The sequence below is a fragment of the Euprymna scolopes genome, chromosome 3 (genome assembly GCF_053919585.1).
Source record: "Euprymna scolopes isolate OS-2025 chromosome 3, ASM5391958v1, whole genome shotgun sequence".
Taxonomy (NCBI): domain Eukaryota; kingdom Metazoa; phylum Mollusca; class Cephalopoda; order Sepiida; family Sepiolidae; genus Euprymna; species Euprymna scolopes.
The window spans coordinates 171753296-171779100 of NC_136484.1; positions in this window are offsets into that span (position 1 = coordinate 171753296).

Sequence of the window (25805 nt, forward strand, 5' to 3'; positions counted from 1 at the left end):
AGATCGATCGAAACATTGTGAAAATAACACTCGAGCTGTGAAGTGTAGTTCGAAGAATCCAAACGATACAAGTAATCAATCCTCCTCTGAAAATTGTAGAAACGGAAGAATCTTCTGATGTATACAAAATATATACAAAATGAATGAATACCCAACAACAAACACCTATATCAAACAGTGTAGGTAACTTTATTGATTAAACCCTTTTGTTGTTGTTATAAACAAGCTTTTGTTTTTCCTTTCATCGCGTTTTCAATGCATATATCTATCTCTACTATTATATAAAAGGAACTTTGTTGTGTGTGTGTGTGTGTGTGTGTGTGTGTGTGTGTGTGAGAGAGAGAGAGAGTTTGTTCCCTATGGACTCGAAAACGGCTTGGCCGATTTTTATGAAATTCTTTATCTGTCTAGCAGTGTTCTTGCCGTTTTTTTATGAAATTCTTTATCTGTCTAGCAGTGTTCTTAGTGTTTATCTGTCTAGCAGTGTTCTTAGTGTTCTTTGTGTCGAAATATCTTTGATAAGTACCGATAATCAATAATCGAATAATCTGATGACAGATGGAACAGGCGATTTGGGCCAAAGTTAACAACGTAAAGCCTCACATCACAAATGCATTTGAGAAGTTTTATCATCACACAAGCCGAAAGGCGCGAAATATAAAATCAATAGTAGATTCTTTAATATGATAGGGGTCCGTTCGAAATGAATGTTTCTATTTAAAGCACACTTTCACAATGAATCTTGACGTTTTCATTTTAAACTTAAATTCAAGCCATTATCACCGCACAAGCAGTAAGGCCGGCATATAAAATCAACAGTAGATATGATATGAAAGGAGCGCGTTCGAAATGACTGTTTCTGTTTATAGCACAATTGAAGCATGATACATGAGTTTTGCATTTGAAACTTTAATTCAAGCAATTATATATAAAAAGTAATTTTATAAAATCAATGGTATGTTTTCTACAGTGCAATGAAGACTACAATGTATTGTAGACTAAGTCACTATGGGAAGACATGTGCGCCTTCTTCCCAGTGCACTGCGATGTGTCCCTTATAAGAGCAGGCAATTAATTTATTTGATTGAAAAATGGGCGAGTTCACAGATTTCGATGACAATAAAAATATGAGTGTGAAACATTCGTCGATCATTATTCAATCCCAGACAATGTCGGTTCTCCCTGCTAGAAATATATAATAGTGCACTTAATTTATATAGAAATCGTTAGCAATGGCAGAAGTTACTTAATTCATTCACTTTTAACTGTTGCAATAATCAATTCGAACAAGCATGTAATTCTCATCCCATAATTCCTTCTCATTGAACCACTTGGCCATGCAAAGTATTCATCCTAAAACAAAGAAAGAAGGAGGCATCAATAAATTCCGAATATGAATGTTATTCGCTCTTAAGTTTCTTTTATAACTATTATTCTGTTTTGTTTTCTTGGGAATTTAGAATCCGTCTTCAGGAAGGGAATAAATTATAAGACAGATTCAACTTGAAATTATTGTTCAATGAAATCTCATCGAATGAAAATTTATCAAAACCAAATGCAAAGCCGTGGCTAAAATATAAATAAATACAATGAACTAATTTATATCGCACGGTTGGCGTAAACAAATATCTCCACCCTTTATCTTAGTATAATGAATATGGACTGAATTATAAGACAACGGTTATAGTCTTGGGAGCATCTTAAATGATACAAATCCTTTTTTTTTCTCTCTTATTTATTATGAAATGTATTTACATTTCTGACGATTTTCTATGAGTTGAATATGTATAAGCAATTTTGGGGGCCTCTGGGATGTGTTAAGCAGCCCTCCACTAGTTTGTAGAATTGATAATTTTTATATTAATCATAGTCAATCCAAACAAGGCAAATTGCTACTTAGCCGTAGAGTCAGGTAAGCAGGAAATAGGGAAGTAATTGCAAAGCTCGTGAGAAGATACTATTAGAATAGAAGACTTTCCGACATCAGAGGATCACAACAATGAAGGTGTGGGATTTTGCTGCTTATCTAGTTAGTCAGGATATTTACATTGAAAGGGTATAGTGCTACTAATTCGTCAGAGCATATTCCATTAAAGTAATTGTAAAATAAGTACAGAGATGCAACATTGCGGCAATCAGACAGAGATTGGAGCTTGCTTGACAGTGTGGAACCTATTAAATTTTTTGGACCCAGTTAAAGAGGGAGTGATTAGTAGTTGATGATGCTCCGACCTATATATAGCAATAAATATATATAGCAATAAATATATATAAGCAGTTTTCTGTTCTGTAGATTTTTTATAAGTATTATGTCCATGCGTAAAAAGAATCTTTATCTGGCTTCATCATCATCATATCGCCTAAATCCGGTTATGAATTTTGGCATTGGTTTCCCCAATATCTTCTTAGTCAGAATTACTTTGAAAAACAAATTGGGTGCTTACAGAAAAACCACGTGAAGGTTGCCAGCATCATAAATAAAAGTGATTTTTGTGGAACGAATTGGATTCGAACTTACAGTACCTATGTTGTCAGTCTGTGTCATAAACCACTGTCACCTCCCATTTTGCTTCATGAGATGAAATGATATAAAAATTGTGAATGATAATATGCATGTGTAGTGTGCATCTTAAATTTTCGATGATGGCCACATTGAATAGAATTAGATGGTATGGCCACATTGAATAGACTTAGATAGTATGCCCACATTGAATAGACTTAGATGGAATGGCCACATTGAATAAAAAGATGGTATGGCCACATTGAATAGACTTAGAGGTATGGTCACATAAAATAGACTTAGATGGTATGGTCACATTGAATAGACTTAGATGGTATGGCCACATTGAATAGACTTAGATGGTATGGCCACATTGAATAGACTTAGATGGTATGGTTACATGGTCACATTAAATAGACTTAGATGGTATGGTCACATTAAATAGACTTAGATGGTATGGTCACATTGAATAGACTTAGATGGTATCGCCACATTGAATAGACTTAGATGGTATGGTCACATTGAATAAACAGATGGTATGGCCACATTGAATAGACTTAGATGGTATGGCCACATTGAATAGACTTAGATGGTATGGCCACATTGAATAGACTTAGGTGGTATGGTCAAATTGAATAGACTTAGATGGTATGGTCACATTAAATAGACTTAGATTGTATGGTCACATTGAATAGACTTAGATGGTATGGCCACATTGAATAGACTTAGATGACTGACATTGAATAGGCTTAGATGACTGACAGACTGACATTGAATAAAAAGATGGTATGGCCACATTGAATAGACTTAGATGGTATGGTCACATTGAATAGACTTAGATGGTATGGTCACATTAAATAGACTTAGATGGTATGGTCACATTAAATAGACTTAGATGGTATGGTCACATTGAATAGACTTAGATGGTATTGCCACATTGAATAGACTTAGATGACTGACAGACTGACATTGAATAGACTTAGATGACTGACAGACTGACATTGAATAAAAAGATTGTATGGCCACGTTGAATAGACTTAGATGGTATGGCCACATTAAATAGACTTAGATGGTATGGTCACATTGAATAGACTTAGATGGTATGGCCACATTGAATAAAAAGATGGTATGGCCACATTGAATAGACTTAGATGGTATGGTCACATTGAGTAGACTTAGATGGTATGGTTACATTGAAAGAATGGATAACAACAATTGAGATAGTAGGGTCAGTTCACATAAGAAAGGCATGAAGCAAATGATTAGGATAGACTTTAGAGAAAAAGAGATAAATCAAGATCCAGCTGATAATAGGTTAGTTAAACCGAATATGATGATAATGATGAGTTTCACAAGCTTCTACTGTTTATATATAAGCATTTCCTCCAAATTGTGGATTTCATATATAAGCAGTTCATCCAGCCTTTACACGGTGGAACGATAAAGTGTCAAACTAAAGAAAGCAACACTATAGCTTTATTTTAAATCTTTTATTGAAAAAATCAATTCAGGTAACTTGATTATGTAGTAGAGCTGATATATATTCAATGTAGCTGCCTTCAGCCTCAATCACAACCTCGATACGGGTCCAGAACTGGAAACATGCATTTTCCGCAAATGCCGGCGGGAGTTCAGCAAATATTCGGCGGATAGCAGCAATCAGGCTGGCTTTAGTGTTGTGAGAGGTCATATTGGCGATGTTCTTGAGGTCTGACCAAACGAAGTAGTCCAGCAGATTCAGGTCGGGGGAAGAGGAGGGCCAGTTAAAGAAGAGTACAAAGTCATAGCACTCCTTCTGAAACCAAGCCTGGGTCTCTTTGGACTTGTAGGCCAACGATGAGTTCTACTGCCACACTCAGGATCTGCTAGCGGCCACCTGATTACACCAGGGGATCACCACACTCTTCAATACATTCAGGTACGCTTTCGTGTTGACTTTCCAGCCATCTTCAAAGATGCAGTAGGGTATGATGTCGCCCTCACTTGAAACTACACCAAAGACCATAACCGTGGCCGGAAACTTAGTTTTCATCACCCTGGGCATGATCCTGTAATTCGTGGCAATCGAGCAATGCATTTTGAGGGTGCTGGCAATAGTCCTGTTGTCATAACCTGGATCGGTATGGAGCATTAGTAGTACAGTGGGGCATCTCCAATCTTGCTTGTTGAACATTATGTCACTTTCAAATCTGATAGAAGGTTTCTATCGCTCTGGGAATTTGTGCACAATTGACCAACTAGTAGATGGTCTGCAACAAAAACGAAAACTGGTTTTCATCAAATAAATGGAATATCATGAATAATTAGTTCTTTCAGCCAATAATGTACAAGCAGTTCCTATATTCTTAGAAGTGAATAAAATGAAAAGGAGACGACCATCTCAAAGCCAGCATGAAATGAGTTATACTTTTGATGACCATATTTTTGTCTATAGTAGAGAGAGAGGTGACTTTTTGTATGCATACTTGTTAGTCTTGGCCTTGATCACTTTCCAGAAAACATAGTCAACGGCATTGCAGTCGTAAAGAATAATTTTAATAACAATGCTTGGATCGTTGTGGTCTTGGGTGCACCCACCATCACCATGCTCATCAGCACATCTGTTAACTTTTTATTGAGTGTCTGATTTTGCTACAATATGCTGCACATATATAAAAGCATATAAACATTAAGAAGAACCAATCTACACAGATCGACCTACGTTTTAGGTTCTTAATGTTTATATATTTTAGTTATAAAATCTCTACTCAAATATTGAGTTCTTTTAGAAAATATTATTTTTGTTTAGTTCATGTTATTAGTATTCTTGAACTCATATATATATATATATATATATATATATATATATATAACAAGAAAACAGAAGAAATGTAAATTGATTTTAGACATAGACTTTTATCAGTCATCCTTTAACTATTTCCTTCATTATTAGAACTCTTAGAAGACTTACGCTTTGGCTAGTCTATGTGGAGTCCAAGAGAGTAAACGATGTTGGTGAGATCTCTTTCGGACTTGCTTTGTCTTTATGTGATTCGTTTTTTTTCCCCCTTTTTTATAATTATGCATTTTTAGTTTTTTGCTCTTTACGTCAAGTAGCTTCATATCTTGTCTGAAGCGACTTTCACAAAAGAATTGTTCGATATACTTTATAGATACCAGTACAGTAAGTTTTACTAAGGCATGATATGTAGTATTAATCTTCTATTAAGCAAACAATATAAAAAAAATACATAGAATTAATAAATAATCCTGCAGAAGTTACAAATGGCACTTCAAGCTTCAGAGCTCCATCCCTTAGTTGATATCATACTCAGAATTGGACATCATTTAAATTAGCTGTGTGTGCAAACGATAGAGAGAGAAAACATTTACAAAAACGAGGAAACTATAAAAGAAAGCACTTCTATGAAATATAGAGGAAAATAAACTTAATAAAAGAAAAAAACCATGGAATCGTTAAGATGCCTGCAAAAGAAATTAAAAAAGTAGACAATGAAATAAGTGTCCTATAAAAGGAGACGGAAGAAAACTAAAAATAAATTCGAAATAATGGAAAGCCGAATACATGGATCTTTGATTTTCTTGAAAAATATATCCTTAAAAGTCTTTTCTTCATTCTGCCCTCAGTGTAACAATAAAGGAATTTAGTGTCTGAATATAGATATTTCTTTGAGAATAGATCCTTGTCTGAGATAAGAATAACTTTTGTCTGCAATAACCTAATTAATATCTGGTGAACCAGCAACGACGTTCGCTGAATTTCTCACCTTAGCGGATTTTTTTATAGCTTAATTATGTCCAGACTCCGGCATTGATGCTGATATCCACATCTTTTATTGCATCTTTTCTTTTAACATTTTTTTTTTTACATATTTTTGATTTGATTATATATGAATTAGTTGGATTTTTTCTCATTGAAGATAAAAGAGAATTCGGAATTGTTTTCAAAGAGGAATTTCAAGGCCGGAAACTATTCAAGGTTATCGGTTTCCAATAGGACAGATGTGCAGGGTCTTTGTAAAATTCCATGGAAATTTTTATTATCGAAAAATATGGAAACTTATACAAGATTTTAAACTTGGGGCAGATTAATTGAAAGAATACACGAAGGTGTTTAGAGTTGGAGAATAAATTGAAGATATGTAAGAGAACATTTTATTGATATGATTTAACACACAAAAAAAAAAATCAACGAATGATATTTCAAGACAATTCAGCTGGAGAAAGCTGATTGCTAATTCGTTTCCAAACTAGTTTGAAATTTATATTGTAACGAGTCAACGTTTTCTTTGATAATAAACCGGGTTAAAAATCAAACTATATTATTAGAAACTTCTGTTGTTTTGATGGTCTAATAATAAAAAAAATATTTTCTCGAATGAAACTGTTCGATCTATTTTATTTATTTTCAAAAAGATAATATTTTGTTTCAGATATACCGTATAATCACACTGGTTCTCGTTAGATCAACGAGTCTGGTCAGTACCAGACGTGTGACCATTGTATGTAGGAAGACGTCCTCGGGCACGAACCATAAAAGCTTAACATAATTATCTCTTCTAACAGATGTATATATGCGATTTGATATTTCGATATTCCTATGAAACTTCTTCCTTTGGAGCAAGCCAGTTCAACTCACCTAGGCTGAATGCCACTTCGGTACAATACAATATTTTGTTTCAGATGTAAACAAAGTAAAAATAAACTATTTACAAATTGTAAATGGACCTGTTTCTTATTAAATACAAGATTTCAGAAACCAAGTCATTACGTAACTTTTGTGGTCATAAATCAGTGTTGTATCATAGCCGAAAATTGAAACATAAAATGCTGGCTATTTCTGTCAGTCTTTGACCCTTTCTGATATAACTTATCCTTTCTTGTACAGTGATTCATCATTATGAATGCGAAAGAAACTGAATCTTTTAGGGAACGGTGGGGGAAACGTGACAAATTGAGGCACACATAACTGTATCATTTTATATATATATATATATATAGAGAGAGAGAGAGAGAGAGAGAGAGAGAGAGGAGAGAGAGAGAGAGAGAGAGAGAGAGAGAGAGAGAGAGAGAGAGAGAAAGAGATAGTGGAACCCCGGGATACAGCATTAAAATTTAGTAACAAAACATTACAGTATATAATACGCATGTATATAATCAATTAACATTATAAATAACACCATAAGGCGGGCTGGTAAACAAGGATTTGAAAGTACATACTCATGAAAATTCACTATTGCACTGAACTCCAGAGAATGGAAATGCTGGGGTCATAAGCAAACTTGACAAAACCACCGAATGATATTCTCCCATAGTACTAAGAGAAAACAAGAATATTAGAATACTAGCATGGATACCCAGTGTTGCCAGGGTTGACATGAAGTTTGGTTTGGCTACACCAGCTATACTAAAAATATTGACCAGTTTTTCATTATTATATGTCAACTCCATTGTTACCCAACAAAAATTTCAAAAATAAAAAACGAATGAAAACACGAAAATGTACTCCCCCCCCCCGAAAAAAAGCAGAAGTATGTGACAAACTCTCCAGCAGATATTTCGGCAGAAGGGATATGAAGGGAAGCTATTCTCCAGATATTGTGCACCTTTTTATGACTATATTCTAGTTTAAGCGAATTTCTTTTATGCTCCCTCAGTCTAGAAAGATTTGTTATTACGGTTTGTTGCAATGAAAACAAACTGTAAATAATTCGGTTTCAAAAATACTAAAATAGAATTTGTGTTAACCGAAATACACGTTTTTATGTTATAAGAATGAAGAGTTATGACTTATTGTGTTATTACAAGGGAAAAAAATAGCAGTTACGATGTCAAAAAAATGTGAAGAAAAAAAATGGCAAAAAAACGTAAATGAAAGTTGTTTTTTTTTTATTTTAAATAAAGAATCGTAGTTGAATTGGATTGTTTATTTATTTTAAAATAAAAATCCACTGGACCAAAACGTTAATTGCGAAATCATGGAAATTATGTTACTTGAACTGATTCCAAAAATAATGCTTGAAAGTTTGTGTGAATTATTTTTAGTTTGATTATCCGCCTAAAAAGAAAACAAAACCAAAAAGAAGAAAGGAAAATAACTCAAAACTCAAATAACTCAAACTGTTTTATATTAAAAAAATCGATGTTTGTAAGAATAAATTAAATATGTTATCAATATAAATCAAATTTGAATAACAAACTTAAATAGAACACTTAAAACAATTTCCTCACTATAAACAATAACTAACACACCGCTATTTAATAAATCGATTTCCTTAATGTAATATGCAACAGATTATTAAATAGAAGGAGAAGATGTCATGTTAGCAGACAATCTTCACAAATGGGGTAGGTGTATCAAAATTTTTGTAGGAATTTTTGACGCCCCTAACACGAAACTGCGAATAAAATATAAAAAACTCGTAATTTCTCTTTTAAAAGTGGGTTGTCTATTTTCTTTATGGATTATACTTCAAAAATAAACTATTAAAGTTGTTTTAAAAGTAATAGAAATAATTTTTTTATTATTTAAAAAAAACAGTAATGAATTTTACGAACTCAATATTTTTCAATTTTTAAACTTTAAAAATCTATCAAAATTTTTCTATTGATTCTATTTTTACGATATTTTCAGGGTCAATGTGAAATTTTATGCTCTTTCCAATAAACTGAATATAATATTTTAGACAAATGTTTTTTTTTAATTCACGCCCCCCCCATTTTCAAGTGTCTATTAAAAAGTAAATAATTAATTTACTCACCAAAGTTTTATATATCACAAATTGAAGAGAAAAGGTCAATAAATAATATATTCAAATTTAAAACAACAAAAAAGTAGTGTTTTTTAGAAATTTACCTGTAAAGTTCGAAGTTTAAAACCTTTTTTTTAAACCACGTTGTTTGTTTTTTCTTTTTTTTATTTTAATGGAACCCTGGTCCTTGCTCCTTTAATTGAAAACAGAATTAGGGATTGAATGTACATTTTTCGAGTAGTTATAAGCTTGGAAAGGCAGGGGGTCGAATAATTCACGCCTCCCATTTTGAAATGTCTACTAAAAAGTAAATAATTAATTTACTCAGCAAAGTGTTATATATCACAAATTGAAGAGAAAAGGTCAATAAATAATATATTCAAATTTAAAACAAAAAAAGTAGTGTTTTTTAGAAATTTACCTGTAAAGTCCGAAGTTTAAAACCTTTTTTTTTTTAAAAAAAAAACACGTTTGTTTTTATGGGTTTTTTTTTAAAAAATTTTATTTTTTGCTCCTTTAATTGAAAAAAAAATTAGGGCTTGAATTACATTTTTCGAGGAGTTATAAGCTTGGAAAGACTGGATGGAATTATTCACTATTTTTCACGAAATTTCTGACACACCTACCAATGGGGTCGTTTGCTTTTAAAATGTAAACTCTCGCCAAACGGGAATAAAATGAGATTGGGAGTCAGCCATCTTGATTTTAACAAGTATACTTTGTATACCCCGTTTGTTCAATAAAAGCATAACAAAACAAATAGAGTGCTTGATTATGCCTATCTATATATATAAAAGCGAAAATGTATGTATGTATGTGTGTATGTATGTGTGTATGTTTGTGTGTCTGCTAAAAACTTTCGACAGACACGACGATAATTCACAAACACGGTGTCATATCGAAGCCCCATCCTTCGCTCGAAAAATATCGAAAAATTGGCCAAAAACGTTAATTTTTTTTCACCCCGAAATCCACAATTTTCGACAGGGGGGGGGGGGTCAACAAAAACGGTCTTCTCGCGACGACGAGCGGTCCTACGCATGCACCAGATGACGTCTTGGCCTGATTTACTTTAAATACTTGAAAAAAATGAACAAATATCATGTACGTCGCGTTAAGTCAGTCGATTAGCGCGTTGGTTCATTATCCAGGCGTTTTGGGTTCGAATCGTGGTGTGAGATGTCTTTTTTTTTATTTTTTAAATTTAAATATTGAACCAGTGTTATTTAAGCCATTTTTCACGTAACGTTCGTTTTTCTGTTTTTTCTTTTTACTTCGCTTATCCACCCCCGACCACACACCCAAAAACACCGATTTTTTTAAATTTTAATATCGAAACAGGCTTATTTAAGCCATTTTTCACGTGTTCATTTTTCTGTTTTCATCGTTCGTTTTCCTTACGTTAGTTTTTTTTTGTTTTTTTTCGATGTTTTGATTACCCCCCCCCCCCGCTTAATTAAAACGTTGTTTTCTTTTTTTACTTCGCTTATAACAAACAAACCTATGTCGTCGTCGTCGTCGTAACGCTCGACGACTGTCAATTTGGTTCTTACTTAAATAAATTCAAACATCTTTCACTAACTCATTCTGGCTGGCCGATTTTATTTTCAAACTTCGCCTCAGGGCTTCGGGTTCCATCCTAAAGGGTTCGTTTTTATTTAACACCACACACACCTACAAACACCCGGGCAACGCTGGGTACCCCCGCTAGTATATAATAAAAGAAACGCAATTTTCCCCCTCTGGACCAAAATACTATAGGTTTACACCAACAGATGGCATATACTAATTTATTATGCTTACGCTAATAGCCATTACCTTATTTAACTATAGAGCGACATTTTAGACACATTAATTCGTAATATTAAAACATTCGATTAAATCCTAGGAGTGCCATCATAATCATCATCATCTACAGAGCAAGTAGTTTCCATTTCACCCCCTAATCGCCACGTACTACAACCGTCACTCACTTACACCGCGTATTTATACTTACAGGCAACTTTGATTTACACCCCTTCCAACGTAATTGATGTATTCCCAATTACATATAGCATTTCACTTCCCTTTTCTGCACTAAAAATACTAACGTCTCAACGGACTTGATCCTCATGTTGTGATTGGCTTTCCGATATTCTTAGATTATTGGAATTATTATATTCCCTTTACTTAATGAACACTACGGCACCTTAATGTCAACTATTACCCATATACAGTCATATATTTACATTATAGCAAACTATTGCCGTCCAGAAGTTTGCTTTGTTCTTTTCTATTTTTCTGGGAATATTTAGATTTACATACTTTCCGTTTAATTATACATTTCCCCTCTTTTTTTTCTAAACACGGACTCAGTTTATTTACATTTCCGATCCCTATCGTATCGACAGAGAGAGAGAGAGAGAGAGAGAGAGAGAGAGAGAGAGAGAGAGACAGACAGACAGACAGACAGACAGACAGACAGACAGACAGACAGACTTGTTTTTTTATATATCGCAATGAAACGAATAATCTCCATTTATTTTTTTTTTAGATGTTTAGATTTGATTTTATTTTTTACGGTAAATTTGTTGACACCAAGTATTGCAGTTAATAGAAAAAATAAATAAATGATAAATATACGAAAGAAGTTTCGTTGCATTTAATTAGGATAGGATTCCATGTATCCGTTCGTAAAGAAACTTCTGCTTCTTCGTGTGCGTGTGTGTTTGCCTTATGAACGTGCAGCATCGGAACAGATACTACGCTTACAGTCTTGTCCCGAAAACGAACATATTATTATATTTACTGTTTCAAAGACGGTATGCACTTATATTAGCATGCTATTTTTCATTATAGTGTTTTCATGTTAAATTAAAGTTTTATTGCATTGTTAGGTGAAAGTACAGAATAACTGAAAATAAAATGATTTTTTAGTAAAACTTGCGGAGAATGCTCCGTTTTACACTTGTTTTAAAAATGAAACGAAAATTTACATTTCGTTCCGTTTTACATTCGGTACATTTTTACATTACGTCCAACTCATCGTTCACATTCGACATATCATCTTTCTTGGGGTTGGGGGTATGCTGATAAGGTTGGAGGTGTCTATTCAGATAGTTGTTCTTTACATGGGAGGATTGAGGTGTCTATTGAGAAAAACGTTCTTAATAAGGGGAGGTTGGAATATTTATTCGTTGTATGCATATCTGAAAACATATAAAAGTCGACATTTCATGTGATCGGCGAGTTGGACTTATGCACAAAAATTACCACAAAGGTATACCAAATTTACTTTTTCTGCTTACAAATTAAATTATTTCGTTTTTGCTTATAGAAGTTCATTTTATAGCAAAAATAAATCTTTCGCTTTATAACTATATATATATATATATATATATATATATATATATATATATATATATATATAAAAAGAACGGCTGTTGAATGTAAAACTTTCGATTACTTTCGTTTTGGGGGAGCACACTAAAAAATTAAAAATTAAAACGGAATGAAATTTAAATTTCTGTTCCATTTTTGGAAAAAAAAAAAACTTTAAACAGCAGCCTCCACAAGTTATGCAGGATTTTTTTTTTTTTTTTTTTGATAATTACAAATTAAAATCATTGTGCATTTATTCAAACGGTCCTTCATTTCGCTGGTCAATCCACTTCCCCCAACCTAGAATATGTATAATAAAACCCCTATATATACATTCAAAGATTCTTTTTTTTTTTTTTTTTGCTTATTAAATTGTTACGTGAAACTACAGATAACTTTAAAAAAAAAAAACGCCAACTGCATTCAGCTAAATCCACAACAAGCGACAATTACATGAATGGTTTGCTTTATTGTCGTTAGACCGTAATCACGTGGTTAAAATTTTAGCGGACTAAAAATTGAGAGACACAAGAGTCAGGAGAACTAGAAATAGTAATTCAAGTATGGAAAAAATACTAGAAATAACAATTTCATTTAATAAGAAGGATAACGAAATAGTAATTCGTTCTTTCCTGATAAATGTGTGCCTAAATAAAGGACAGTTAAAAATAAACAATAAAAATAAAAAGGTTAAACAAATAAATAAATAAATAATTGACGTTTCATTTCATTTTCAGCTCCAGCTTGTAAGTATTTTTTTGCCGTGATTGGGCCAGGGTATTCTGTTGTCATATTTACCAAAAAAACAAAAAAAAACAAAAAAAAGAAACCCATCAAACTCAACGATAAAAATCATAAAAATAATATTTTTAAAAAACTTTCTTTTTTTTAAATTCCTGAATGTTAGGTTTCTAATTGATGTGATTAACCTGATAAAAGAAAAACCACATGTCCTGTGAGGATTTCAAGGGGGGGGGGTATTTCCTTAACCCCCCCCCCAGCAGTTTTTTTTCTATTTCCACTAAGCCACAGCAACGCGTGGCCGGATACAGCTAGTTTAATAATAATGAGTGGAATATTTATGATATTACAGACATTCAGATCAACATGGGGTCTCAAGTTGTAGGAGTAGGCCTAGACGAAAATACTGGGTTTTCTTGAGTTTTAATTTTAAACTACTCACTTGCTTTGTTTTTATATTTATATTTTTATTTTCTTAATTATTATTGTTATAGACTTTTTTTAAAAATTTTTTCCTGGCAAACACTCATCAATTAAATAACTGAAAGAATGAGTAATTAATATATTTAAAAGAAAACACAAAATAACAGCAGTAAATTTTTCCCAGAAAGCAAGTCTTATAAAAGACCCACTGTTAAAAAAATATGAGAAAAGCCAGTGAGACGTTTATAATAAAAATTCAACCAAACCCAGAATGTTTTGTCTGGGTTCGTTCCTTCAATTTGAAATTTAATGTATCATGTTAATCTAAACTGCTATAACATTATATGTTACAACACGGCGAAACAGTCTGACTGACTATATTTATATGACTATATTATTCATTCACAGGCAGACTATTTCGCTGTATCACAGCTCTTCAGTTTGTTTAGACAAGCAAGTGCCTCAAACCAGGATTCAAACTCGACCGTTGAACTGACAGTTGGTGCTTCTAATCCCTACGCTATCATCTGACTTGTCATCTGTTAAATGTGAGTAAAATCGCAATGTATACTCGGTGTAAACATTATAAATTGCCGGAGAGCTTTAATTTTTTGTATCCAATGAGCAATATCTTAGTAGTTTGTGACAGTTGATCATTTTCTTACAAGAACTCTATCAGCGAAATAGGACATAAAGTCATTCACAGACTATTTCACTGTGTCACAGCTCTTCCTTGAGACTAGATAAGCAAGCGTTTCAAGCTACAATTGAAACTCTAACAGCAACACACACACACACACACACACACACAAACACACACACACACACACACACACACACACATATATATATATAATTATAAAACACAAATGACCTTGTAACGAGTGATGTAACCCACTTTCCGCTTTACGGCATCCGGTTGCGCATGCGCGCATTAACATTAACCCATAACAACATAAACAAATAAACACAAATCGCTTCTTTTGCAGATTTTGACCTGTGCACTGAAATATTAATGTTATTATTTCGAAATTATTTTTTAACAAGGGAAGAATGGGGGTGTTTTGCAATTATTCTTTATTACAGCTATACTGTCGTTATTTTCTTATAGCTAAACAACTTTAACCCGTTGACAAACATACGAACAATTGTAGTAAATCCAAGACGACTACTACTACTGTCTATCCGTCCCTTTTCCTTCCTTCCTTCCTTCTTTTTTTTATTTTTTGTTTACATTTCTAGATACAAAATAGTTGTGTGAGAACGGTGAATTTGTTGACATATTTTCTAATCTGTTTCAATATTAGTTTTATTTTATTTATTTAGGCTTTATTTTTTTGCTTCAGGTTTTATTAATTATTTTTTTTTTAGATTTTAAGTTTCTATAACTTGGTTGAAGGATTCCAATATGGGTTTTTTATTCTTATATTTCTCATCGGTAGGTTCATGTGCGTTTTTGCTGCTAAATGACTTTCGTCGGCGTTCGATTCGTAGGAAAATCATGTTTAATTTTCGATTTTTGAGCGATTATTCGGAAAAATAGGTAACTTTACACGAATAGGGAGGATTTTTTTTTCATGTTGAAGTGATCAGTCCGTGGTTTTTCATTTTAATATACTTTCATAAAAATGTTTCTGTTATATCAAAAAAAATCTATTTTCTGTACGTCACAAGTGTCACGCTCATACATGAATTCCATAGCTAATATAACATACTGACCCAACGGGTCATGGGTAGTCTAGTATATATATATATATATATATATATATATATATATATATATATATATGAAGGAGAAGAATCAAAGCATATCCTATAAAAGTAAGCTATTTGTTTATCTGTTTTATTTTCGGATATTTTGTTGTTGAATCCCAAATCTTGTCTCATTTCGTTTCCCTCGTAAATTCCAACGCTGTATCGAAAAAGTCAAATCATTGAACTTTTGTGGATTATTTACAGCCTTGGACATAATGATAACCTACATCAGTGACTAAAGTTTTCAGCCTCATGCATATTGCAAAATGTAGCGGATTATGTTTGCTTGAGGAAATTCTTGGTAATCGTGACCATAAACAACATCCTGAGGATATCGTAGGAGCGATAAGGAGGTGGCAGTGGTCTGCAGAGGGAGGTCATGGAAGAGGGAGAAGTCGTTGAGAAAAAGAGCAAAGGAAAGATGAAAAAGAGGATTATGGTGGCATCTTTAATCATAGATATGTGGTCAGTTGTTTTCTTGAAACCATTTTTTTTTACTGAAACGATCTGTAATTGGTGGGAGGAAAAGTCTAAAAAAATCTCAAAGAAATTTCTTCCAAAAAAGGCATGACAACTAAAGAGAATGAGTATACATAGAATTTGGTGAATTATGGTTCACAGGAAAAAATTATAGTTAAAGAAATCTCTAGAAATTAAAAGATCAAGGAGAAACATATCTTTTTATATTCTTCTTTTGTTTTCCTCATGATTTTATATTGATATTACAATATTACAATTTTTGTGGATCTCTTTTTCAACCTTGTATTCATAATGGATAACTGTTTGATAGACAAATAGAAAATTTATATCATTTCCTTTTCTTTTAATATTTGTAGCTTTTTTAAAAATAATATTTTTAACTCAAAAGATGTATTTTATTTACTTCATCTTGGATTCTTATATTTTGGTAAAACTGCATTCTGAGAGTTTTTATGTGGAAACTTGATTATGCAACCGTTGTCATATATAAAATTCACGACATTGAAAGATATTTTAAATCGTGAAGTTTCTCGAAATCATTTGATTCTGTGCAAAAGGGACCAGACAGTATTAAGAAACCTCTCTCATAGGGCTCTTATGAAAATATGGACCGAGGTCCTCCCAGTAATAAATTTTCCTATTTTAAAGGTAGAGTAGGTATCTGATAGATTATCCTAAATCACGGATCAAATCACGGATCAAATCACTGTCAAATCACGTGTTACATTTAAAAAGGATTTTTTAAATCTGGGCTGGAGCTTCTAGAAAGGACTTATCCTGCCTTGATAGGGTTTAAAATAGACTTTGTAGCCTCGTAAGGGATGTCCTTTTCTCTTCCCCACAACCTCTTTCTCACAGAAGAGATGTTGCGAGTTTGTCTCTGCTTTATCGTTATTTTCATGGCAAATGCTCGACTGAGCTGCAATCTATGGTTCCCCCTCACCAAACTTTCACAAGAAGCACCCGTCTAGCAGAAAATACTATCAATAATTTCCCCTACTCGTTATCTGTGCCTAAACCTAAACATAGATTCCATGAACAAAGCTTCTTTCTTATAACTGCACGCCTATCGAATTGTCTTCCGTTTTCCTGCTTTCCAGCTGACTACAATATGGCTGTCTTCAAGTCTAACGCAAACAAGTTTTTGATGAGCCGTTCCATATAAGTTAACAAATTTACCGACTTTCCATTACTAACGATTACTTTATTGTCCAATTTTCTACTGTACACTGTTTAACCTTTATCCTCGTGTTGCCTCATTGCCTTGATAAGTGGTGATGCTTTTGTAAAAAGAAAAAAAAAGGATTTTAATAAGTTTGTGGCAAAAACGATTTTAAAGCATTTGCCTCAGAAGAAAGATCTCTTTTATGAAAAGTTTGAACCTGCTTGCTGGTTGGAATTGAAGACGAACTCATCTTATTTCGTCCACTATTATGCTCACTAATACAATGGAACCTATTACTGACAACGCCATTGTTTGAGGCAAAAACATATACTGCTTTTAGTCACGAACCCAAGTCATGACAATGGAGATAGTTTCATGAAGTGATATTTGCTGCAGAAACTACGTTCTTATGACCACCAATCTAAACTCCTCCTTTGGGTATTACATTATTAAGTATACATAATTTAAATTGAGAAAAAGAGCATGTGCAAAAGCAAAATATAACTTATATTCTAACAAGGGAATAACTATTAGTTGTCTTGTTAATGTTTGTTACATTACTCTCTGTACTTCACTCACGGGAATAAAATTACAATATTCATAATCATTGAAAACTGAAACATTCAAACATCCTCAATAGATATCTCCATTCTAGACATTTCATTAATAACTATTAATTGATTATAATTCCATGTTCATATCACATAGCATTTCACGAGGGATTGTCAACACTTTATTTTCATTACTTTTTGTAGTTCAGACTATTTTATAGTGAGTCACGCTTTATGCGGTCTCAACTACTCATAACGATTATCTTTTGTAGATGAGCAAGTGTAACTCTATTAAAATTATATTTTATTTATATAAAATTATACAAAATATAATAAAAATTTAATTTTATTTCCTCAGCACTAAAAGTGAACAGATATCGCACGCACGAACGCAAGCAAGCACACACTTTTTCTCACTGAAATACGTTTACGTTGCTTGTCTTTCTATAATTGTTAACTGGAATAGATGTGTTAACATTAGTTTTGGTCTTGGCCTTTCGTTCTAATAATGGATATGATTAGAATATATGTTTAATATATGAGCTGTAAAGAAACAACATATATCTTACGACAGTATAACAATTAATTGCGTTATTTGTTGATGCCTATTAGATTGTGCAAACTTGATTAACTGCTGTCATATATAAAATTTATGATATCACGAAATATTTTAGAATGGGAATTTTCTTGAAATAACATTATCTTTCAGATACTGTTATGTAATTGGTGGTATTTTAAAGGGTACCAAATACGCGCGTATGTTACGTGAGTTCTTATTTAGTGTTCTTTTTGTAAGACAATTTATATATTTGTTGTTGTTCATGTTTTTGAGATAGAGTCTTAAACATGTATATATAATGAGAGGGGCAGTTCTGTATATATATATATATAATAGACAGTGTACATGTTACTACAATAGCCAACGGCATGTAATACATAATGAGAGGAGATTTGATATATAGATAGACCGAGAATTTGGCATTTATAATTTTGATAGTTCTGTGAACGGGAGTGTTTCTATAACATTTATACTTTGACACATATACTTTCTAACACATATTTTTTTTAGATGATGATTTTATCAAGGTTCTTATAACAAAAATGGACAATACCTTTTCTGTTGAATAACAATACGACGACGCAGATACAAAAACACATGATGACGTCCTTTATTTCATGACCGGTCCTGATTTCGTTTGAGGAATTCAAAGTTTCTTTACATGGCTTTTCTTTAACCTTCGCTTCCAAGGTTTGGTGTCAGCAGCTGTTTGTGACCTTTCTTTCTCTCTCTCTCTCTCTCTCTCTCTCTCTCTCTCTCTCTCTCTCTCTCTGGGCTCTTCTTCCTTCTTTCTCCCAGACTGCATCTAAAACTCTACCTATATTGAGAACTTGTCACCTCTCACATGATTAAACATGTGCTCATCGAGCACGTTGCCTTGACATGCGTCACGTTGCAAAACATCCCACACTGACATGACCCCACGAGTTCAGTAAACTATTTTTCGAGTAACCTCTTTACAAAATATGTTTACAATTTCAATTGACGATTAAATTCCTTATTTTAATTTTCACAGAAACAAATTTCATCATTACATTCCTTTTTCAATAAACAGATATCTAACTATTTTGTGTGAGCTAAATAATTGCGATTCCACATTCCTTATTTTCAATAACATTCTGTATTCATTTTAACTTATGATTGAAATTCTCAATTCCAAATCTACCTTCGCAAGTTCGAATCCTTGACTATCCTATTTCATATTTACTCACTTACAAGAACAGGCTTCTGTTATTGTAACAATACAAATAAATATACAATAATAATAATAATAATAATAATAATAATAATAATATAATAATAAAATTCTGATTTCATTTATCAACGTCTCTCTGGAAAGGGATAGAATTCATTTCCAGAGGATTTCCCTTAATCTCGGCTTCAAACCAGGAGCTTCAAAGATCAAGGGTTTTCCTAAGGATGTTGGTGGTACCTAAAATTGCAGAGGTCTGTAGGCCTCCTAAAACATCGGGGATTTGTAGTTTTTTCAATTGTCCTTCCAGATGACTTGATACTACTCCTAGAGTACCAACTACGACCGGGATTATTTGTGTTTTAATCCCGTGTATACACCTTATCTCCAAGGACAATGGAGCATAATTGCTCCACTTCTCATTCTCATTCTCTCTAACATTCCTGTCCCAGTCTACAATCTGCCAGTTTTTTTGAGACCTTGTCAATGACGACCAAATCCGGACGATTATGTTCCAATTGCTTGCTAACCCTAACCATGGCACTTTTTTCCCACCATACCTCTACCTTGCCATCCTCACTTGTTCTCACTTCATCAGCCACCTCCTCAAACCATTTTCCAGCACACTTCACCCCAACCCTCTTACACACCTCCCAATATATCTGGAGTCCCATGCGATCATGTCTTTTGCGGTACTCTCTCTCTCTCTCTCTCTCTCTCTCTCTCTCTCTCTCTCTCTCTCTCTCTCTGGGCCAGTCCACTACACCCTGCTGCAAGGTGCGCAATTGACTCTGAGGTCTTACCACAAATCAGGCATTCTGCAGCAACTTCCTCACCTAGTACCATTTTTTTTAACAATCGTGTTCCTAATGCCTGCTCTTGTACTGCACAAACAAAAGCTTCAATACTCTTAGAAAGATACCTAGCTATAAGCCATTGCCATGATCTTTCATCAGCCACTTCTGCTATATCCTGGAAGAACCTTCCATGCATTTTCTTCCTAGCCAGTTTCTCTGCCCTTTCTCTATCCATACGTTTCACATAATCAGTCTTGGTCTCACATACCTCCTCTTCATTGGCCACAACCTTAAGCATCCACTTCTCACTTCTAACCACATGCTCCTTCAACGACATCTCCTCGATTCTAACACAATCTTTTACACTTTTCAATCCTCTTCCACCGTCTTTCCTCTTTTGATACAGCCTGGTTACGCTACTTCGAATGTTAAATATACCAAACACTGTTAAAACTAATAATAATAATAATAATAATAATAATAATAATAATAATAATAATAATAATAATGATGATGATGATGATGATGATGGCAATACACTGAACTGGCCAGAGAGCTCAAGGGGATCTGGAAAATAAAGAAAGTCAAGATAACACCACTAATAGTTGGAGCTAAAAACTTTGAAAAAAGAATGGGAGAAATTGGAATCAGAAGGATGGCTGAGAAGATAAAACAATAATGAAAACTGAAGAAATATTAAGGAAAAAAATTGAACGTGGAGACTAACACACATGAACTACAGACACAAACTGGACTCAGAAACGGCTGCAGATGTAAAACGCAAAGGAACATCACAAGGAACAATGAAAACTGAAACGGTATATCCCCCTTTTGTGTGTGTGTATGTCATCATAAACTAGTACCACACCAAATAAGTGAAGAGGATCAAGATGGATGGAAAGACCAAAGAGAGAAAGCACGAGCCAAACATCCGCTGGATGAGTGCAAAGAGGACTGAGATCTTGGGGAGACTTCTTGCCATTCGAATTCCAGCAAAGACCAATAATCGCTGCCAACGAGAAATCAATGGTAAAAGGCTGTTGCAATAACACAAGTTCATCTACAAAGTTTATCGAAATAGGTGGTGAGTACTAAAAACCTAGGAAAACTAGTTGTCCCTGATACTCCAGGAAACACCACAAGTTGTTCTCAAAGAGAAATCTTTGATGATGGCCTGTGTGACTACTTCTGGTGGGTAAATAATAATATTCTGCTTGTTCCTTCTTAAGTTAGTCCGTACATTACAGTTTGTTCACATTATATTTAATTTTTTTATGTTCGTTCAGACAGAGGAATAGGTGGTAGATAGGGAAGTCCAAACACAAGCGGCTCAAGGAAATAAGATAATACAGTAGAAAGTTTCCCGGCATCTGACACCCTTTACAGTGAAGGTAGGAGGAATTGTTCTGCTAGTCGAGTTGGTCGGTGATACCTACGTTGAAGTGGTACAAGTGCAGTAAGTTTATCAGAATACATCCTGCAGAAGCACTTGTAAAACACGCAGAGGGGTGCAACATTGCACTAATGAGACAAGGGATTGAGGTTTCTAGACAATGCAGGGCTTATTAGATAAGAAACTCTGCTTTATCTTAAACATATGTAAATGACTTGAAATTGTCTAAATTACTAAAATGAAAACAAATTGATTGAAATAGATAAATTAACCAGAAATATGTAATTGTTGGACGGAGTCAACAGACTAGACAACTATTATCAGAAAAGACTCGGTAAAGAGTATTTAGTTCTTTCCCACTGCAAGAATTGTGAGAGCAGGGTCGAAAAGTGGGATTTAAAAGTCAACACTTCCAAGGAGGAGCATTCTGACCTGCAAAAAGTGACTGTACAGTTCTGTCGACATTGATAATGCCGAGGATCAAGGCCCCTCAGGCGATTAGCAATAAACTAACCCCTTCTCAAAGAGAGAAAGTAAAACCTGGGAGAGTGGACCACCTAGAACTGCACAAAACTAACATCCTATCGCAAAATCAACAGGGACCAGATCATTACATGAATGGTCTAATCACTGTTGACTTCGTAGGCCGAGGATAAAAACCCCTCGCCGAGTTAGGGTTTTTATATAAAGGAATTATCTCTAATATGCAGAGGGAAGTGTTGATTGGGATGCATGAAAGAAATTGTTTGGCAGTATGGAAAAGATGGGTGTTGGGAGCAGATATTTTATTTTTCATTATCTTCAGAATGTAAGACTCAAAATCAAGTGTTTCTCTGGAACAAACGGGACTCGAACTTGGCACACCCAGGATTCCAGTCTAACCCTGCCTTTGTAGAGAGGCCAGTAAATAGAGAATATCACTGTTGAAACAATTAACATTATTTTCGACTAACAAATCTAATTATAAAAATAACGTTTTATTCTTTAACAAAGTTAGTTGACTTTGAATGAACTAATAAATCGTCTCAACCTGAAATTCGCATGTTATGCAAGTAAACTACACCTGTCTGAATCTTAGATCTTAATTCAGTGGACAACATGTCCTCACTGGCTACCAATTGAGTCGAATGTGGCCTAGATATACAAGTTTCTTATGGCTAACTGAACATATCTATAACAGGCGTATATGATACTGACCACTGCGACTATCGTTATTAATGGGAGAAAATTACAATGATTCTCTGACTAACAAACCCAGCTCTAAAAATAAAAAATAAGTTTTTATCTTATATGAAACTTTATGAATTTACATGTGAAGTCAATGACCCACTTGCTGACTTGATTGCCAAATTGTAGCCACAATATGCAGATTTTTTAAGATTATTTGGATTACTGTTGTGATTTCTATTCTCACAATGTTTTTGCCGGTGTTTCTGTCAAACTCAGGAATTTTTCTGTCAAACTCGGGAATTTTTCTGTCAAACTCGGGAATAGGGAACTTTGAATGGAATTCTTTATTCGATCCACAGAAGTAACATGCTCTTGTTCCCGTCGGACCTGACCGGTTAGAAGTCTTAATTAAATCACTGGTGTATTCTTAGGATCTTCACACTGAGGATTGAACCTTTAACCACCAAAGGACTGTCACTTAGAACTCAAATTTGCTTAGTACTTTATCCATTACACCACGGGTCATAGGGGATAAAAGTAAAGGATTATGTTCGAAAAATCAACGTCGAGAAGAGTAACACTTTAAAATTAATTTTAACTAATATTTCATCTATTATGCCGCAGGTTCTTGCAGGAAATTATAGTTTGAATTTTTGGAGCCTTAAACCTATTCTTTAATTTTAGATGTACAATCTTACTACTTATCACTATATATCACAAGGCGTTTGATCGGCAAACGTTATATGATCCTGGAGCCTTATTTAACATAGAGAAGACACGCATGTGCAAATGCATGCAAAATGACATCATCGATAAGGAAAATAAAGACTTTAAAAGGAGATCACGTTAGAGACAAGAATAACGTTCGAGATTACGATAGAGGCGTGAATGACGTTCGAGAGCACTTTCGAGAAGACGATCACGTGAGGAACGTCACAGCAGTAACACGAGAATAAGGAAATAAATGTTGCTGCTCAACAGAAAAATCGAGTTGAAGTTCTTTTCTATTCTTTGTTTGCTTTGCGACTGAGGCTACAACGTGTTGTTCCTGGACAACGTTACATTTGTCTCTACTTTTGTCAATGGAATAACTACTTTTTGCAAATTTGTAAAAGTTGTTTTCTTGATGCCCACAGTGTTAGTTTATCTTTCAACTTTGACATTTGCGTGTGAGTTCATTTATCACTCAGTCAACTGGTAAAGCCATTATAAAATTTTCAATTAAAAGTTTATATCGCTGGAATAATCTGATTTCTAAAAAGAAAGAAAAGAAAACTTATGTTGTTCCACCCACCTTTAATTACACTTTATATCTTTTCATTAAAATAGCAAACAATCTCCAAACAATTATCCATTAACGAAGAATTAACTTCTCGGGTAATTCAGGACATTTTTCCTAGTAATTAGAAATTGTACTTAAAAATTGAGCGTAGAAAGTTGGATTGAGACAATAACTTTGAAGAAATTGAACAAAACCTGTACAATTTTATGTACTTAGACTTTGGAACTCTCGTGTCTTGCGACGCATAACGCAGTTAAAATAAACGATCGTTTTTAGTTTGAAGCCAGATCCTCATCATCCCCTGATAGGAATTATTTGAAGGTTACTCTCTGACTTATACAGTAAAGGCAACGATTTGTTTTGAGAACAATCATCTTTTGGATAAAGGGTAGTAAAAAAAAATAAACAATAAAGATGCACTTAATCAGTTCCGGTGTAGGTTTCCCAAAACGGCTGTTTTGGAAGACGTTCCTCTGGTTAAGTAAGTCTGTTTAGTAGTAGAGGTGAGGTGAATTATTTTCCTCCCCGGATATGAGAGTTCCTTCATTCCTTCATTTGAAAGTTATTTTTTATTTGCGATAATTACTCTTAAGTAAACTGTACATAAATTACAATCAACTCACATATGCAAATTACCAAGCACAATATAATTCAATAACTTGAGTGTTATTTCTTCCGCCCGTCACACCAATAATTTACTGGGTAAGGTAAACACTTTTGTCCAAACTTCCAAACTTCTGTACACGTAACGCACTTTCTCTCAACTCCCAACGTACTTCTGCTAATTCAACTTATTTCTTTGAAATCCAACTTCAAAATGAACGTCCCTCTAAAAAATCAACCCTCTTTTATCTCCAACAAGGAGCATCTCATTTGCATATCGGGTGGTCCCATTGCAGGCATATAAAGAGATAAGGCAGCCATTTTTGTTTCTTTTTTCTTCATTCATTTCATTCCACGACCGACCCGTTGAATTATGCACACGTGCTAATTAGGTAAGTCGCACGTTTCCCTACACACAATTAAGAAAATTTCCAACAGACACCCTCATGAAGATTGGAATACACGTGTTCCAATTACATTAAAGTCATTTACTTTATCAGAACAGTTAAATTCATTTTTTAGTTTATGAATCTAATTTTCGTATTTAGAAAGATTTACTTTAAATTGTGGACTTACTTTAATAATTATTACTTAGAAATATTGCGTTATATTTTAATAAAAGTAAAAGTATATTGAAGCAATGGATATAACTAAAATTAGGCTTTGCCTCATAATTTTACGAACGTAAACGTAGATTCCATGAACAAAGCTTCTTTTTTAGAACTGCACGCCTGTGGAATTGTCTTCCGTTTTCCTGCTTTCCGGCTGACTACAATATGGTTGTCTTCAAGTCTAACGTAAACAAGTTCTTGATGAGCCGTTCCATATAAGTTAACAAATTTACCGAATTTCCATTACTATATTGTGCAATTTCTATTGGGCACACTTTAACCCTTATCCTCGAGTGGCCTCTTTGCCTTGATAATATGGTGATGCCTGTGTAAAAAAAAAACCTTTTCCATATAGACAGTATTCACCATTACTTTTTTACCATATAGAAGGTTATGTTTTAGTAACAGTCCAAAGTGTTTTTGCTTTTATTAGTAAAAAAGGTATTTATATATAATTCAGTACTAATTACT